At 37.5% G+C, this 20,856-nt stretch overlaps 1 pseudogene; it reads left to right on the top strand.

The window, feature by feature from the left end:
• LOC102183987 lies at nucleotides 1,499–20,064 on the top strand (annotated as a pseudogene).

Genomic DNA, 20,856 nt, shown 5'->3' with positions numbered 1-20,856 from the left:
AGAGAGGCAGGGCACCCGCCAATATTCAAACGGACGCCGGTGGCCTAACGTAGATGGTGCAAACTTCTTGTCTCAAAGTTTTATTGGTTTTCCGTATAAACCAAGTTATTCAGCCTTCTTTCTCCACTTAATTTTCCTACTACACTATTTCTTCCTAATCTAATCTTATATTTCTAAATAAATAAGTTTTTCCTCACCTACGCCATTCACACTTCGAATTACCCTGGATCCACCGGGGCTGGACCCCGGCACCCTTCTCCTCCTGCCCCTAATCCTTCCCAGCATCAGAGTCTTTTGCAATGAGTCAGCTGTTCACATGAGGTGGCCAAAGTATTGGAGTTTCAGCTTTAGCATCAGTCCTTCCAAATGGACTGGCTGGATCTCCTTGCAGTCCAAGGGACTCTCAAGAGGCTTCTCCATCACCACAGATCAAAAGCATCAATTCTTCGGTGCTCAGCCTTCTTCACAGTCCAACTCTCACATCCATACATGACTACTGAAAAAATCATAACCTTGCCTAGATGGACCTTTGTTGGCAAAGTAATGCCTCTGCTTTTTAATGTGCTATCTAGGTTGGTCATAACTTTCCTTCCAAGGAGTAAGCATCTTTTTATGTGATGGCTTCAATCACCATCTGCAGTGATTTTGGAGCCCCCAAAAATAAAGTCTGACACTGTTTCCACTGTTTTCCCTTCTATGTTACTTCAAATAAAATAAAGCAAAAGCATGAAATTTGAGATGCTTAAGTTTTCTCAAAAGTTGTCTTGTGAAATCTGCCAGGGTGACAGCTAGTTCTCACATCCTCATAGCCCGTGAAAACTATCAATGAATAAGATTATGGATCCTATCAGGGTAGTGAGAATGAAAAGTATAGAAAGTGCAAAATAATGAACAATATTTCACTTCCTTCTCCTTTCTTTTTTTTTTTTTTTTTGCCTTTTAGACTCTGGTTCCTCCTCTAAGAATTCTCCAGATAATTCAAAAGTTATGCATTTCTCACAGAATTTAAATGCACCCAAGTATTAGTGTTCTGTAGTGTCTAGGTACTCAGTGAAAACAAGTTGTCTACTCTTGTTTCTTGAAGATGTCATAAAAAATCAGAGAAAGTGTATCTTAACATGTTCTTTACCAAAAAAAAAAAAACAAATTTTATGGATATGATGAGATAATAATGTTTAAAATTTCAATGAATTTTCAGAGTTACTAAGGAGTGATGAAAAACATGAAAACTCAGGGGTTCTACTTTACATATCAATCATTTTTTTAGCCCTGTAATTATGTTTTAATTCACTGGATTATCCAACACCTACCATATATTTTATGCTAGAGAAGAGTGGCATAATGGTAAATTTACACTGTGCTTCAGTTTCATGAATTTGTAATTGATATTAATATTTTTATGGACTTTGTTACTCAGGACTCCACAAGAAACAAAATTTCTAGTAGGCCCTGGTATTTTCTAGTAGGATTGACTTCAGATAGAGGAAGAGATCTGATGATGGTGATTTTTCAGCCGTCAGTGGCAAGAATTGACTCTTCTGTCACCTGGTGGTGGCTTTCAGGTAAGGTAGCAAAATACATTGATCCTTCCGGCTATTTGCAGTTCCTTAGCTAAATGTTCTGGAGAAGGCAATGGCAACCCACTCCAGTACTTTTACCTGGAAAATCCCATGGGCGGAGGAGTCTGGTAGGCTGCAGTCCATGGGATTGCTAAGAGTCGGACACAACTGAGCGACTTCACTTTCACTTTTTACTTTCATGCATTGAGGAAGGAAATGGCAACCCACTGCAGTGTTCTTGCCTGGAGAATCCCAGGGATGGGGGAGCTTGGTGGGCTGCCGTCTATGGGGTCACACAGAGTCGGACACGAGTGAAGCAAATTAGCAGCAGCAGCAGCAGCTAAATGTTCACTTTGGGAATAATAATATTTGGCATGTCTCCTCCCTCTTCTTCTTGACAGAGAACCATCTATAGGCTTCAGATATTTTGTGTTGACCCTGTTGGTGTAGTATGTACTCCAATGTGGGAAAGTTGTCTTGACATTCATATCATCCTGGTTTGATGGGAAAATCAGCCTCATTTGGGATTTAGTGAGCAGGTCCGTTTTGCTTTCATACTAAGCTATATCATTACACTTAAATAGTATAAAGATATAGACAAAAAACAAAGGCAGTCTTGCTAACTGTGACAACATGGCTGGTCCCAGAGAACATTATGATAGATGAAATACAGTAAGATAGAAAGATATCTGCTGTATAATTTCATTCATATGTGGAATAAAAAAAGCATCAGAAATGTACAAACAGAACAAAACAATAACAGATTCACTCATAGATACAGAGAAGAAACTGGTGGTTGCCAGAGGAGGTGGATTAGGGGCTGGATGAAATAAATAAAGGGAATTATGAAATAGAAACATCCAGTTATAAATGAATAAATTCATGGGATGTAATAGACAGTGTAAGAAATATAATCAATAGCACTTTAATAATTTTATATGGGGACAGATGATTACTAGATTTATCATGGAGGTCATTTCATAATGCATTTAAATACCAAATCACTAAATAGTACACCATAGTGTTATATGTGAGTTATATGTCAATAAAAATTCAGATAACATTTGGTTTTCCATCTCCATTTCTATGTATAATTTCTAAAATTTCCCAAAGAGTATATTCAGTTCAGTTCAGTTCAGTTCAGTTGCTCAGTCGTATCCGACACTTTGTGACCCCGTGAATCGCAGCACGCCAGGCCTCCCTGTCCATCACCATCTCCTGGAGTTCACTCAGACTCACGTCCATCGAGTCAGTGATGCCATCCAGCCATCTCATCCTCTGTCGTCCCCTTTTCCTCCTGCCCCTAATCCCTCCCAGCATCAGAGTCTTTTCCAATGAGTCAACTCTTCTCATGAGGTGGCCAAAGTGCTGGAGTTTCAGCTTTAGCATCATTCCTTCCAAAGAAATCCCAGGGCTGATCTCCTTTAGAATGGACTGGTTGGATCTCCTTGCAGTCCAAGGGACTCTCAAGAGTCTTCTCCAACACCACAGTTCAAAAACATCAATTCTTCGGTGTTCAGCCTTCTTCACAGTCCAACTCTCACATCCATATGTGACCACAGGAGAAACCATAGCCTTGACTAGCCGGACCTTAAATTCTCCAAAAAGCAAAATATGAGGAGACATCAAGAAGGCACTAATTCTACACTCTCTTGCATATGCAATAGACACTAATATCAGGCTTAAAATTTCCATCCTATCACAGTAAAGAACTGCTGGGGTCCAGCCCCAGTGGATCCAGGGAATTCAAAGCGGGGATGGTGTTGGTGAGAAAAACTTATTTATTTATTAATATAAGATTAGATTAGGAAGAAATAGTGTAGTAGGAAAATTAAGTGGAGAAAGAAGGCTGAATAACTTGGTTTACATGGGAAGCCAATAAAGTTCCAGACAAGGAGCTTGCACCATCTATGTTAGGCTGCTGGCGTCCTCTTGAATATCGGGGGGTGCCCTGCCTTGGGCTCCCCCTTGTGTGGATCTTAAAAGCCGGGACAAGTAAATAGACATGGTGAGCCTCCCCACCCAAGATGGGAATTTAGCCAGAAATTAGATAGGAGACACGGGGGAAACCAGTCCAGCGACTGTCCCATCCTCTATTGTTCAGAGGGCCTTTAATACTTTTTGATTATACATAGAGATCAATGGGCAGCCCAGACTCTTATCAAAACCAGGCTTTTCTCTCTGCATACCTAGTTGTATATACAAGTCTTAGGTAATTTGCATCATCTTCTGGCCAAAAGGGCCAATCAACATTTTACAGCCTATTTTCTGATAAGGGTTTGTCAACCAGAAGACTTACTTGTGTTGATCTTCCCAAAATCTGGTGCCACTCTCAGAAAGCACTAAATAAAGTTACATTCTTACATAGCAAGGACAAAAGAGGAGTGCAGTGATATATAACAAAGAAAAGTAATTAACTCAAAAGTCTAGTGTTGCTAACATCAAAACTACTATATATCTTTTTCCATATCCCGTTTACATTGATTAACATCCTCCCAGGTGCCTAAAAGATAAAGAATATGGAGACCTGGCGGCAATCATTGAGTTGACAGTGAAAACCTGTCACCAATATGATTTTTAGCTCTTAGAAAAGGCTCTGTATCTTAAGATGCTTTAAGCTCTGTGCCTCTTGCGGTTGGGGGGCTGTAAGCAATTCACAAACTGTAAGAGGTCCCGGGGAACCTGTTAGGCAAGCTAGAGAGCTATCAAGGGGTTTTAACTGAAACATCCCTTTCAAATGCAGAAGACTAAAGCCCTGATTTGACTTTTTCCAGAGAATATTAGAAGAGTGGAAAAGCAGGCAGATTCTTATTTTTTTTGGGGGGTGGATGCTCAGGAAATTTCAGGGGGAAAACCCGAGGGCTGATTAGCCTTGCCATCAGAGCTCTGCCACATGACCTTGTCATGGGTGGAATTCCTCACGCTGGCTCCCGGCAAAGAACCATAATACAACTGTTCCAGAACAGTTTCTACATCAGAGTAAGTGAAATCGTTTGACTTTTGATGCTTGATATTTTATGGTTTCAAATTTGCTGTTTTCAGCTAAATCCAGAGGCGAACAACTATCATTCATCTGTATACAAAAACATTATAATCAAACAATTTCTCACAATAAGAGCCTAGATGGACTTTGACAAGACTATTTGAGATGAACTCAGCCAGTTGTTAAGAAGGAGAGTAGCCAGTTCGCATGACAGGAGGTCACAGTACAGATCAAGTTCTACCTGAATATATGATGACTGCCCATGATAGTAAAAATTTGTATGTGGATGAATTAACTCTGACAGAGTCATAAAAACTATGAGATTCAGATCTAAATGCCTGATCTGATAGTTCATCTTAACTCCATTAACTCTGAAAACTTAAGTAAGTCATAAAACTATGATCTTCTGTGGAATCATTCCTGAGATAGTGTCTCCTGAGGTGTTAGAGGGTAATATACAATAATGTTTAAGTCAGGGCTTGCATTGTTCTTAAACAGTTGCTGTTAACTTTTACTTTATCTTCTGATAGTATTAGAATTCCTGGATTATTTTAGGGCCTTTACCTGTAGGAGGAGGAAACTTTTAAGGAAAGACTTGACAGACTGACTTGTTAACATTAACGTGACCATTTACTGCACACATTACCCATCCTCTGCACGCCTCCTTTCTCATTGATACACTGTGCTTCCCACTGCTATTTTTCCTACCTTCACATTGGTTTTGGTGTAATAATCCTTTTCTATTAAAGTCAGATTCCCGTGTAACATTTGTCATTTATTAATTGCTTTGTCTATTTGTTCAACCCCTGAGACCAAGTGCTTTTTCAATGCATATCCCTATATAGTGCTGTGGTAAGAGGGAAAACCACAAAGATTCAGATCACTTATTTTCACATAAAAACAAATTTAATACTTAAAAGGCCTCATGTCTAAATCTTTACACCTCTAACACACTTTTGTAAAAATACAAAGGACAAAGGGAAATATTTCCACCAAAATAAGTAATGAGAAGCAAAATCTTAGTTTAAAATATTTAAGTAAAAATTAAAATTTTAAATTCTTGTTAAAGTGTTAAAGCCTTTGAATTTAGTTATTTCTAAGGGCAATTCTGTTAACTTTGGTGGGTGTTTGACACTGTGATTCACAATTTTTTTTTTTTTTTTTTCTGTTCGCTGATATCAATCAGCTGACCTGAATTACTGCGGGCTCAGCTGGGAAAAGAGGCACACAACCAGCTCTCCTAATGCAGGGTGAGCTAGCCTCACATGTAAATGTCCTCAGTGCTACACTATTTCAAGGACGGACTATGGATAAGATGGGATCAAAGCGTCTGTCAGTGGAAACAGAACAGGACTATGAAACAGGGCCAGACCCAATTACACAGAACAAAACAAGGGTGACTTCAAGAAAAATCACACTGTTCCTCAGGTAAATGCAAATAATACAGTCTTGTGAGACTTTTCCTTGTATGAAATGGAGAAGAGGACAGTTTCCTCTTTATTTTCTAGCTACTAAATCTTAAAATCCTTTATATAAGGTACACTCTTTTGTGCCTTAACTCAACTAAATAAATACCTGCCATGAACATAGATCCCAACGGGAAGTTACTATTGATATTGTGAATGGTATTAAAATCCTTGAAAATGTATATCAACATTTCATGACAATTCTGAACATAACTGAGGCAATTGGATGAGGGCTGGTTTGGATACAGGAACGACTCATTTCAACAAATTCACATGGAAGATTCTCAGAAAGTAACAGATGATTGAGGGTTCAGAGGTGAAATTTCCCAAGTTAGCCCTTTTCATGGGCCTAAAATTTAAAAATGAGTGCTTCTCAGATTGGAATTAAATTGCAGAAATATTCCTTTTTTCTCATTCAGCAGATCTATACTGAGTATTCTGTACATCTCAAGATGTTTCTATGTTCCTATATTGGTTTATTATTTTTATAAATAAGTACCATTGTTTTGTCCTCTCTTGAGGCACTGTCTTCTTTTAGAAATTTTTAAAAGGAAGATCGTTTTGGTTCCCAGTTGCAAAGTGAAAGCAAAGTTTAAGAATTTCTTTTTTTAGAGACACAAACACTGAATATGAATCTTGTATATTCTGAACTATAAGATGCTTTTCTTTTTTTCACCCTTTTCACAGGTGAACCTAAAAACTCACCAGGAATTTGTGAAAACGAATTGTCCAGGTACACCATATACTATGAAATATTCATCTTCACTAGCTGAAACAGCAAAAAGTTTCCTACTCCATTACTTCTATGGGTGTTCAGTTCAGTTCAGTTCAGTTCAGTCACTCAGTCATGTCCAACTCTTTGTGACCCCATGAATTGCAGCACACCAGGCCTCCCTGTCCATCACCAACTCCCAGAGTTCACTCAGACTCACGTGCATCGAGTCAGTGACGCCACCCAGCCATCTCATCCTCTGTCGGCCCCTTCTCCTGTCCCCAATCCCTCCCAGAATCAGAGTCTTTTCCAATGAGTCAACTCTTTGCATGAGGTGGCCCAAGTACTGGAGTTTCAGCTTTAGCATCATTCCCTCCAAAGAAACCCCAGGGCTGATCTCCTTTAGAATGGACTGGTTGGATCTCCTTGCAGTCCAAGGGACTCTCAAGAGTCTTCTCCAACACCACAGTTCAAAAGCATCAATTCTTTGGCGCTCAGCCTTCTTCACACTCCAACTCTCACATCCATACATGACCACTGGAAAAATCACAGCCTTGACTAGACAGACCTTAGTCGGCAAAGTAATATGTCTGCTTTTGAATATGTTATCCACGTTGGTCATAACTTTCCTTCCAAGGAGTAAGCGTCTTTTAATTTCATGGCTGCAATCACCATCTGCAGTGATTTTGGAGCCCCTCAAAATAAAGTCTGACACTGTTTCCACTGTTTCCCCATCTATTTCCCATGAAGTGATGGGACCAGATGCTATGATCTTAGTTTTCTGAATGTTGAGCTTTAAGCCAACTTTTTCACTCTCCTCTTTTATTTTCATCAAGAGACTTTTTAGTTCCTCTTCACTTTCTGCCATAAGAGTGGTGTCATCTGCATATCTGAGGTTATTGATATTTCTCCCGGCAATCTTGATTCCAATTTGTGCTTCTTCCAGTCCAGCGTTTCTCATGATGTACTCTGCATAGAAGTTAAATAAACAGGGCGGCAATATACAGCCTTGATGTACTCCTTTTCCTATTTGGAACCAGTCTGTTGTTCCATGTCCAGTTCTAACTGTTGCTTCCTGACCTGCATACAGATTTCTCAAGAGGCAGGTCAGGTGGTCTGGTATTCCCATCTGTCTCAGAATTTTCCACAGTTTATTGTGATCCACACAGTCAAAGGCTTTGGCATAGTCAATAAAGCAGAAATAGATGTTTTTCTGGAACTCTCTCGCTTTTTCCATGATCCAGCGGATGTTGGCAATTTGATCTCTGGTTCCTCTGCCTTTTCTAAAACCAGCTTGAACATCTGGAAGTTCGCTGTTCATGTATTGCTGAAGCCTGGCTTGGAGAATTTGAGCATTACTTTACTAGCATGTGAGATGAGTGCAACTGTGCGGTAGTTTGACCACAGGTGACATCTGGTAAGTCTTTAGACTTGAATCTCTGCACTGAGTGTGGGGAAATGGAGAACACAAATACCATGTGATCCAATAAAATGGTAAGATGATTTTAAAATATCTGTAGAATCTTATAGTTAGTTGAGCATTCAAACACTAGGATGACTTAGTCTCCGGATTTCCAGAATATTTCTAAATCAGTTAATAACATAATGGGTGTTACATTTTAATAAGGTTGACAACTGGGAGGACCTCTAGAGAGTATTCTGGGCAGATAAATGGATGAAAAGCTTATTTGTTAACAGGTTAGCAAATAATACCCATTTAGGCCAGGAAAGATTCACAGGGAATGAGGCTCTTGAAGTCATTCATGTGACATGCTCATCAGGTATCTAAAGTTATGGGAAGGAGAGGATGAACTATGGATTAACATCTGGCATTTAGTGATACAAAAATACATTTTATATATTTTAAAAATTATTTACATGAACTGAGCCATTAATTCCTTGTAATCACATTAGAATGTATTTCTATCTGTGAGTGTTGTTTTAGCAGTAAAAAAATGGAGACAATTTGAAGTTAAGTTTTATAACTGGCTGTAGAGCGTGCAAAGTAAGTAGCGGCATCCAGGATTTAAACTCTCTTGACTAATTTCAGATCCCGTTCAATAAATCATCATGATCCATGGTTGATGGTATTTTTGGAAGATAGATTCTGGATTTTTATGAAAAATTAAGAAGGAGACATTTTGGTACTCAATGTAAAGACAATCTATGTGATATTTGGAGTTCCTGCCATGTGGCAAGCTATCTTAGAAAACACAGTTCTCTATCAGTGGAGGACTTGAGCTCAGTGGGGGAATGTCAGAGAATTCATAGAGGGAGAATATTTGTGAGGTGTTTGTAGTTTGGATTTAAATCCCCTAAATTCCTGAAAACTTTCATTGTAATCTATCTGAGTAGAATTAGAGCTGTAACATTAATGTTTCAAGGTTTATTCTGCATATGAGATAATGTTGTTTCCATGGCCTATGATTTTAAGAAAGGAAAGTATCTTTCTTCCCTCTTCTAAACATATAGACGTATGCAGTTTACCTTGTCTTTTGAACATTAACGCTGTAATTCTTAAATCCAAAACACTTTTATCCCCATTTCTCTCAATTTCCCCATGTCAGGTAATCAGGCATCACGTAGTCTGCTTCTCTGTTACTCCGCTGGTATTGTGACACAACTCACCTACTACCACACTATCTTCTTATCTTATCTCCATGTGCTTAGCTTTCATCCCTTTAAGCCATTCATCAAGATGCTATCAAACTGAACTTTTAAAAGGCAAAAGAGCTCACTTGCCATACGAAATTTTGAAAGTATGCTTACAATCGTGACTTTATGTTTGATATTCTCTCTGTTTCAATACCGTCTACAATCATCATTTTTGCTTAGGACTCAAGTTTTCTGTGAAGGCTAGTAATTGATTCACAGTTTCACCATGTTTCATTTATGTAATTTCATACTAATTCTTTCTTTTTGAAATATCCTTCCCAGTGTTTAGACTCTAGAATAACAGTTAGCTATCAGGAGTGATGTACTTCATCTCCCATATCTAGGGGATACGAGGCGATATCTGAAGACATTTTTGTTCATTATGACAAGACAAGGCAACTGTCATCTAATGGGTAGGATTTAAGAATGCTGCTAAAATTTCTACAACATAGAAATTTGGCCTATAACACAAAATTTTATCTGATCTGAATTACCAATTTTGCTGTGAATGAGACTCAGACCTAGAAAAATATCAATTAGGTAAGGCAAAAAACATAAAATAATTTAAAACATTTAAATATCTTCTTAATTATGTTTATATATATTTGTTGTTTAGTCACTGAATAGTGTCCAGTTCTTTTTTAACTCTATCGACTGTAGCCCACTAGTCTCCTCTGACCATGGGATTTTTCAGGCAAGAATACTGGAGTGGACTGGTATTTCCTCTAGGGGATCTTCGCAATCCAGGGATCGGACATACATCTCCTGTATTGGCAGACACATTTACCACTGAGCAACATATTACACATATATATATATATATATTATATATTCATGTTGTGTTTAGCTAAATATTATATACTACTTTTGAATTGTAAGCATTCAAAAGAGATAGAAAATTAGAAAAGAGTAGTCAAAATAGAAACAATAAGATAAAGATTTCATCAGATATATATATATATATATATATATATATCTTCTTTATCATTTATTTATTGACAGGTACTAAGATTATTTCCGTATCTTGACTATTGTAAATATTGCTTCAGTAAACATGGATGTGCTTGGCGTGCATGTGTCTCTTCAATATCATGTTTTTACTTCCTTTAGACACACACACAAATGTGGAATTATTGGATCATACAGTAGATCTTTTTCTGAATTTTTTAGGAACTTTCAAATTGTTTTCCGTAGGCTGAACAAATTTGCATACTCACCAAAACTGTGCAAAGCTTCCCTATTCTCTCCATCTTTACTGACACATGTTATCTGTTGTTGGAAGCTCTTTTATTGATGGAAGCTCTTTTAGAAGGTGTGAAGTGATATCTCATGATTTTGATTTGCATTTCCTGAATAATTAGTTTATTCAGCCATAATAAAGAAGAAAATCTTGTCCATAGTAATGGACTTAAAGATAGTATGTTAAGCGAGATAAATCAGACAAAGGAAGATAAATACTGCATTAAAAGGTTTATGTGTGAAGCCTTTAAAAAGATGAACTCAGAATAAAAGGGCAGTTACCTGAGACTGAGTGGTGAGAGAACAGAGGAGATACTGTTTAAGGATGCAAATGTGCAACTAGCAAATAAATAAGACCTGGAGACCTAAGGCATTCTATAGTTTTGTAGACAACATGACTGTACTATAAACATCAAACATGCTAAGAATTTAGATGTTGATTATTACCAGCATGAAAAATAAAATGTTTAGTACGGTAGAGATGCTACCTAAAACTACAGTGGAAATCATATTGCAATCTGTGAATCTATTAAATCAATGTAGTGTGCACATTAAAGTTACTAAATATTATCTTTTATGCATATTTCAATAATAAAAAAAATTGCGGTGGTTGTTGTTTAGTCACTAAGTCATGTCCGACTCTTGCGACCCCATGGATTATAGCTTGCCAGGCTCCTCTGTCCACAGGATTCTCCAGGCAAGAATACTGGAGTGAGTTGCCATTTCCTTCTCCAGGGGATCTTCCTGAACCAGGGATCGAACCCAGGTCTCCCACATTGTAGGCAGACTCTTTAAAGACTGAGCTACAAGGAAGTATAACCCCAATCTAAAGTATGTTCAGCTAAAATAAATGAATTTCTTCTTCTCTTTAATTCATCACTTTTTGACAGGAATTAGAAGATGACACACCATGCTGCTGCTGCTGCTAAGTACCATACCACTTCTTAAATCTACTAATCAAATCATTATGGTCATATTTCATATCCAGTGGCTCAGTCTGAATGCCCTCTGTACTAACACTCATCGGGATTCCTGGCCTGGAGTCAGTGCAGTGTTAGATCAGGATTCATTCTGCGTTATGTACCTTGTGGCTGTAATTGGGAATTTCCTAATTACAGTGATAAGTATAAAAACAGACTCCATACATCTATCTATCTATCTATCTATCTATCTATCTATCTATCTATCTATTTTAGCCATGTTGGGAGCCACAGACATGCACTTAGCACTTGTATTTTCCCCAATGTTAGGCATCTTCTGGTTTCAGTTGACAGAAATTTTGAATCCTGTCTTCCACAAAGAGACCTTTTCCAATTCTGTGGCCACTGCTGAGTTTTCCAAATTTGCTGGCATATTGAGTGCAGCACTTTCACAGCATCATCTTTCAGGATTTGAAATAGCTCAACTGGAATTCCATCACCTCTGCTAGCTTTGTTCATAGTGATGCTTTCTAAGGCCCACTTGACTTCACATTCCAGGATGTCTGGCTCTAGATAAGTGATCACACCATCGTGATTATCCGGGTCGTGAAGATCTTTTTTTGTACAGTTCTTCTGTGTATTCTTGCCACCTCTTCTTAATATCTTCTGCTTCAGTTAGGTCCATACCATTTCTGTCCTTTATCGAGCCCATCTTGCATGAAATATTCCCTTGGTATCTCTAATTTTCTTGAAGAGATCTCTAGTCTTTCCCATTCTGTTCTTTTCCTCTATTTCTTTGCATTGATCACTGAGGAAGGCTTTTTTATCTCTTCTTGCTGTCTTTGGAACTCTGCATTCAGATGCTTATATCTTTCCTTTTCTCCTTTGCTTTTCACTTCTCTTCTTTTCACAACTATTTGTAAGGCCTCCCCAGACAGCCATTTTGCTTTTTTGCATTTCTTTTCCATGGGGATGGTCTTGATCCCTGTCTCCTGTACAATGTCATGAACCTCATTCCATAGTTCGCAGGCACTCTATCTATCAGATCTAGGTCCTTAAGTCTATTTCTCACTTCCACTGTATAATCATAAGGGATTTGATTTAGGTCATACCTGAATGGTCTAGCTGTTTTCCCTACTTCCTTCAATTTAAGTCTGAACTTGGTAATAAAGAGTTCATGATCTGAGCCACAGTCAGCTCCTGGTCTTGTTTTTGTGGTTTAGCTAGTATGTAATAAATCCCCCATTTTGTGTTCATAACTCCTCCACAAATCCATTAGGAAACTTCAAATTGGTGGCTGGCGATTTTCTTCTATTTAAGCTGAATAAATTGAGGATGTGCTCCAGAATAATACAGATCTTATTTTGAGTTTTTTTAGAGAACGAACACAAAAGCATGATCTCACATAGACTTATAAAAGATGAAGAATGTCTGTAATGTACAGATAACAGAAAGGCATGAAAGACTTATCTCACTGATATCCATCCACGGCAGATGGCCCAGCACCATGTGATTTAGAGTTCCTGACGCTGACTGAGCACTGTTACAGAAGGTGCAGATAGAAACAGGGGCATTTCAGGACTCATAATGGAAAAGAATAAGAAGAACTAAGGATTCTCAGCCATAGGTGATAGTGGTATGAAGCTGACTGCACGCTTCAGGCATCTGGCAAGAGCAGAACCAGCTCTCAACAATTGTCAAGTGAGTCTCACTATTCTCAAGTTTATCTCCATAACTTTTCATTGCCAGCTTCTAAAATAACAATCACCCCATCTCCTCAACCTTTACTCACTCGTGTACTTCCCACCTGATACCTTCTCTCTACTTGTCTGATCATGCTCAAATGTTGCTCCTTCTTCTCAAAAAAGTCAGACACAGTGTTTGTTCTCAAAGGACTCCTATTCTAATTCTTATTATCCTTTTTGTGTGATTATCTAAGAAAGAAAATTTGACCACTACTAGAGTCAGTGTTGTAAAGCTTGATCATAAAATTAGTCATTGGGGAGAAAACCTATGGGTATTCAATAGCTTACTTTAATGACTAGTCTATTCTAAATATGAAAACAGATACAGGGATTCTACATTAAAATTATCTCTTCATTCTTTTACTTGAGATTTAGCATCATGAACCACAACTTCTTCCTGCATTACCACCCTATATGTTGACTTTCAATATAGGATTATTTTTTCTTTTTCTTTTTTTTTTTCATTTTACTTTATTTTACTTTACAATACTGTATTGGTTTAGCCATACATCAACATGAATCAATCACGGGTGTACATGAGTTCCCAATCCTGAACCCCCCTCCCACCTCCCTTCCCATACCATTTCTCTGGGTCATCCCAGTGCACCAGCCCCAAGCCTCCTGTATCCTGCATCGAACTTAGACTGGTGATTCGTTTCTTACATGATTTTATACATGTTATTTTATCATGAGATTACTGATTTACAGAAACTTTAGAGGAGAATCTCTGAGAGATTACCTAAATTTATATTTACAGAATTATGAACACATCTCTAATGTATTGTTTTGAGAATTTCTTGATTCTAATTACATAATATTTAACAACTGATGCTTTCAATTAGAAAAGAACAGTAACATAAGGCATGAACCCAGGTTCTCGGAGAAGTTAGTTCTCAGTGAACTGAGAAATAATGAAAATTTCCTTAGTTTCTCTGTAGCCTCTGTTGAGTTACCTCTGGTGTCCCAATGTCAGCCCTCTGCCTTCCATTTCTAATTCTATGTTTAACTCCTTTTAAGGAACATATTCACCCCTTCACTCTTTTACCCCTTCACTGTTAATTTCTTATGTCTGGGTTCACAAAAAATGATTCAAGTATTCCAGATTATCTATTTCATTAAGAATTGATGAGGCTAAATTAGCCAGATCTTATGGTAATGTTAGCTGTGAATAAAGAAGAAAAAGGCTCTGCCAATCAAGCAACACATTAACCCATGCTCCTATATCCTTTAGTTGTTAAAAATGATAAGTGATAAAGGTTTAGATAAATGATAAATGGTCGTATAATGACAAATGATAAAGGTTTAGATAAATACATAACAATACTATTCCCACCACTGCAGAAGAAGACATTCATTTTCTACTGCTTAGTTTATGTTTGCCTTTTCTTATCAACTTTGTGGAATATCAACTGATTGTATAAGAGTGGGTTTTCTTCCAAGAGTTCCATTCTGAATCAGTGATCTAACCTTATATCCATGATGATCCCCAAATGTCTTGATTATTATGGTTTTATATTGAGTACTAATTGAAGATATTGTAATACTCAAAATTTATACTTTTTAAAAGATTGCTTTGGATCTGTCACCTTGAGTTTCCTTATAAAATATAGAATCAGTTTCTGAATTACTGGCAAAATATGTGTTAGGATTCTTACAGGTTAAATTTAAAGGAACTGACATCTTAACAATATTCTAATATATATAGGTGACATAGCTCTCTGTTGCTTTAGTTCTTGTCTACTGTCTCTCAACAATGTTTGTAATTTTCAGTACAGAATTTTGTGTTTTATTTTATCGTACACAGAAATGTATCTTAATGTAACATGTTTTTATTCTCTATTACTAATTACTGTTTTTTACTTTCCAGTTATTTTTTCCAGTAACAAGAATTATTATATAACAATTATATGATACAAAACACTTTTCATATGAACCTTATATCTTATAACTTTGTTAATATGACTTATGACAAAGGCTGTTACCTTTATTAATATACTCTTTAAGACTTTTCAAATTAAAAATTGTGCCCATTACAAATAAAGTATAAATTTGGCATTATGTGTGTCATCCTTGCACACAAATGAAAATATTACCATTTTCTGATCCAATATTCTATTATTCTGGGAGTTAGGAACCCATTCCAGTATTCTTGCCAGATAAATCCCATGGACAGAGTCTAAGACTGGTGGGCTATGGTTCTTGGGGTCGCAAATGGTCGGACATGACTTAGCAACTGAGCACATCAATTCATAAAATAAGAGTTACAGCTATTTATCAGAACCTTACCATAACTTTTAATTTCCAATTGAGTTTTTTTAAACCACTGGATTAGTGAAGATTCTCCAGAGTAGCAGAACCAATAGGATGTAGATGGGTAGATAGATTTATTGATGGATTTAGAGACAGAGAGAGATTGATTGGGCTTCCCTGTTGGTTCAGCAGTAAAGTATCCGTCTGCAGTGCAGGAGATGGGGGCTTATTCCTTGCGTCAGTAAGATCTCCTGGAGGAGGGCATGGCAACCCACTCCCGTATTCTTGCCTGTAGAACTTCATGTACAGAGAAGACTGGTGGGCTATAGTCCATAATATCTCAAAAAGTAGGATACGACTATTAGCATGCATGCATGCATGTAATAAAAGAACATTATAGGTTCAGATTTTTTCTTTCCAGAATTCCTTCATTGAAAGGGAAGAGTCAAATATTTAAATTATTTATTTAAGAGAAATTAAAAACATTTATTTGATTACATTTAATTAAAAACATTTAAAAACTGAATTCTTTGGCAAAGGATCATGTCTATATTTAATTAGACTTTAGACATTTTTTTTGTTGATGAAAACAGTAGAAAAGGAACTCAACTTATACAAAGAAAACTGGTGTATATAAATGTCTCTTATTTAGCCTTTTAGGAAAGAGAGGAGTAAGGAGGTGTCTGCAAGTTGTGGTAATGATTTCAGGGATAATAGGTGTGGATGAACCCAAGATGACATAACTAAAACCTGCTGGTCTCCTGTGGTTTGACTGCTGGCTAACAAATCCCTCACTTAAGGGCTATAAATTGTCTTTCTCCACACATTCATTAACGGTATTAAAATTGATAGCTAGCAGCTTTCTTCTTCAATTTAAATTGAATAAATTGATGCTATGCCTCCAAATAATACAGATCTTGGTTTTATTGGAGAATGAACACAAAAACATGATCTCAGAAAAACATATAAAAGATGAAGAAAGTCTGTATTACAGAAATAAGAGAAAAGCATGAAAGGCTATCCCTGAGATGTCCACCCATTGCAGATGGTTCCAGCACCAAATGGATGTGGGATTTTGACAATGGCCAGGTGCTGTTACAGATGGTCCAGATAGAAAGCATTGCAAAATATATAATACAAAAATATTAAGAAGAGTTGGTGTTTGATAAGAGTTGAGTGAGGTTGATATGAAGAACTGACAGTACTCTTCAGATATCCGGTAAGAGCAGAACCAGTTTCCAACTTTTGACAAATAAGCCTCACTATTCCCAAGTTTACCTCAGTAACTTTTCATTACCACCTATAATCACTCTATCCTATCAACCCTGTACTCACTTATGTGCTTCCCACCTGCCATCCCACTATCTGTACTTGTCAGACCATGCTCAAATGTTGCTCCTTCCTCTTGAAAAAGTCAGACACCCTGATAGTTCTTAAAGGATTCTTATTCTATCCCTGATTATCTTTGAGACAGAAAAAGTTTGCTACTGTTAGAGTCAATGATGTATGAATTGACCATAAAATGAGTCATTGGGGTGCTAACCTACAGTTAGTTTAGTGACCAATTTATCCTAAAATACATGGCAACTGATGCAGACTTCCTGCATTAAAGTGATTCTGGCTGACTTGTTTCTTTCACTTGAGGTTAAGCACCATGAACCACAGCTGCTTCCTGCATTGCTGCCCTATTTGTTGACACTCAGTATAGTGTTAGCTGTTCATGAGTTTACTGACATAAACCAATTTTACTCAAAAGTCTATGAAAGAATGAAATAACCTAACCTTATTTTAACAGCTTTACTAATATTTCTCTAATATACGGTTTGAGAATTTTTTTGATTCAAAATATATAATGGTTAATGGGTAATGATTTTGATCAGATAACTTTCATATAACACATAAGATCAAAAGCTTTCAGAAAAAATTCAATTATCAGTGAATTGAGTATGATTAAATATTGCTTATTTTAAATTTATCTTCTTAAACATTTCTATAATCTTCTGATCAGCTCTCTGTCTTCCATTTATAGTTCTATATTTGATTTCTTTTAAGGAACATGTCCCTCCAAGCTTTCATTTTCTATCAACTTTTTATGCCTGAGTCCACAAAAATGACCCATGTTCCAGATTACCTATTTCTCATTAAGAATTAATGAGCCTAAATTAATCATGTCTCATGGTAATGATAGCTCTGGAAAGTGTAAATGCAAGAGCAAAGTCTATATTCTGATTAATTTACCCATTTACCGATGTTCCTTGGCTTCCCTGGTGACTGAGACATCAAGAATCTGCCTCTAATATGAGAGACCTGGGTTCAGTCCCTGGATCAGGGAGATCCCCTGGAGAAGGGAATGGCAAACCACTCTAGTATTCTTGCCTGGAGAATCCCATGGACAGAGGAGCCTGTTAGGCTACAGTCCATGGAGTCTCAGAGAGTCGGACATGACTGAATGACCAGCACACATACAACAGATATTCCTATATCCTTTAGTTATAAAGAATGAGTCCCTCCTTACCTCTACATTTGTCTGCTCTTCTCTTGCTTCCTGAAGGTCCCTCCACTCTAATTACCTTGTTATGTGTATTATAGAATTCATTTTATTTATTTTACCAACAGAAATTTAAGTATTTCCACTGTTAATAAACATAGCCAAAACTTACCACAGTTTTTAAATTGAATTTATATTTATTATTATTATTTACTTTACAATAGTGTATTGGTTTTGCCATACATCAACATGAATCCACCATGGGTGTACATGTGTTCCCAATCCTGAACCCCCCTCCCACCTCCTTCCCCGTACCATCCCTCTGGGTTATCCCAGTGCACAAGCCCCAAGCATCCTGTATCCTGCATCGAACCTGGACTGGCAATTCGTTTCTTTTATGATATTATACATGTTTCAAAGTAAAAACATAGCGAGAAATCTTGATCCAGGTTCTGTGAATGTACTTGTATTTGAATGACCTTCCCTAAAACTCTTCCTCACATTCTCCTGAAAAGACATGTCGTCTGACACAGAGGCAGACAACATAGATCCATACATAGACAAAAGTAGTTTGCTTTTAAGTAACAAAATGTTTGTATGTTTACTCTCTTTCTTAGAGAGCATTCTGCACTAATGTAATGGTCGAACTCTTACTAGTCCAGACCAACTCTTTTTGACTCAGAGACAACTGAGAATAGCAGAATACTGAAGCAGTAACTGGAATGTGAAATATGGAGAGGATCACCAACCTCTGACAAAAACAGAATTGCCAAGTAAAATAAACAAGTATACTTTTTTGGTCCACAGTTCTGAAATGAAATAACAAAGTCAGCAGTTGATTCCCTTACTTTGGAATTTAGCTGGTTCTATTTAACACAGTTGCACATCATATTTTTAGGTCCTGTGGATGCCTTTCCTTAAAAAAAAATGATGTGTCTTTATGGATCTTTCTTTAACCTTCTATATATGAATGAGGTGGATGATGTGTTCTGAGCTCTACCAAAATCATACACACTCAGTACAATGACTTTGGATGAAAATAGGAAGTAGAAGAGGGAGTAGCACTGACAGAGAAATGTTTCTTTGTTTGTGTCAGGAGACCCAAGGACACTGCCTATTTCCAACAGCATAGTCTTCATGCCTTCTGTGTTGACACCAATAGGGATCCCAGGTCTAGAGTCTGTGCAGTGCTGGATTGGGATTCCATTCCGTGTCCTGTATCTCACTGCTACGATCAGAAATGCCTTGCTTCTGATCATCATCAAATGAGATCCCAGGCTCCATGAGCCCAAGTACATTTTTCCAGGCATGCTAGGAGTCACAGATATTGTGCTTCTTACCAGTATTGTGCCCAAAATTCTTGGAATTTTCTGGTTTCATGTACCAGAAATATATTTTGATTCTTGCCTGCTTCAAATGTGGCTCTTCACACATTTCAGGGTATAGCATCAGGCATCTTGCTGGCCATGGCCCTGGACCACTATGTAGTCATCTGTTATCCACTCAGACATGCTGCCATTTTAGCCCCCTTCTGGTCACCCAAATGGCAGCTGAAGTAACACTCAGGACTGCCATTCTTGTAACCCCATCCTTAGTACTGATAAAGTTCCAGTTTCAGTTTTATTATAGAGCAGTCATCTCCCACTCCTACTGTGAGCATATGGCCATTGTGAAACTGGCTTCAGAAAACATCATGGTCAACAAAATCTATGGTATGTTTGCCGCTTTCAACATTGCAGTGTTTGAACTTACATTAATTACATTGTCCTATATGCAGATATTTATCACAGTTTTTTGATATCCCCAAAAGGGGGCCAGGTTGAAAGCATTCAATACTTGCATTGCTCACATCTGTGTCTTTCTCCAGTTCTACTCCCTTGGTTTCTTCTCATTCTTTGCACATAGATTTGGTTCTCACATCCCACCTTATATTCACATCCTCTTTTCTAGCACTTATCTGCTGGTCCCTCCATTTCTCAATCCACTTGTCTATGGTGCAAAGACCAAGCAGATCTGTATCCATAGGCTAAAAATGTTCTGTTTATAAAATATACCATAAATAATACTTTCAGGCTTTTCCTCATCTCACACGCTAGTAAAGTAATGCTCAAAATTCTCCAAGCCAGGCTTCAGAAATACGTGAACCGTGAACTCCCTGATGTTCAAGCTGGTTTTAGAAAAGGCAGAGGAACCAGAGATCAAATTGCCAACATCCGCTGGATCATGGAGAAGCAAGAGAGTTCCAGAAAAACATCTATTTCTGCTTTATTGACTATGCCAAAGCCTTTGACTATGTGGATCACAATAAACTGTGGACAATTCTGAAAGAGATGGGAATACCAGACCACCTGACCTACCTCTTGAGAAATCTGTATGCATGTCAGGAAGCAACAGTTAGAACTGGACATGGAACAGCAGACTGGTTCCAAATAGGAAAAGGAGTATTTCAAGGCTATATATTGTCACCCTGCTTATTTAACTTCTATGCAGAGTACATCATGAGAAATGCTGGACTGGAAGAAACAAAAGCTGGAATCAAGATTTCCGGGAGAAATATCAAGAACCTCAGATATGCAGATGACACCACTCTTATGGCAGAAAGTGAAGAGGAGCTAAAAAGCCTCTTGATGAAAGTAAAAGAGGAGAGTGAAAAAGTTGTCTTAAAGCTCAACATTCAGAAAACGAAGATCATGGCATCTGGTCCCATCACTCCATGGAAAATAAAGTCTGACACAGTGGAAACAGTGTCAGACTTTATTTTTCTGGGCTCCAAAATCACTGCAGATGGTGATTGCAGCCATGAAATTAAAAGACACTTACTCCTTGGAAGAAAAGTTAT

This window comes from Capra hircus, chromosome 15, assembly GCF_001704415.2.
Source record: "Capra hircus breed San Clemente chromosome 15, ASM170441v1, whole genome shotgun sequence".
NCBI classification, from domain to species: domain Eukaryota; kingdom Metazoa; phylum Chordata; class Mammalia; order Artiodactyla; family Bovidae; genus Capra; species Capra hircus.
The sequence above is the reverse complement of the archived record's forward strand: the minus strand, read 5'-3'. Positions and strand labels throughout refer to the sequence as shown.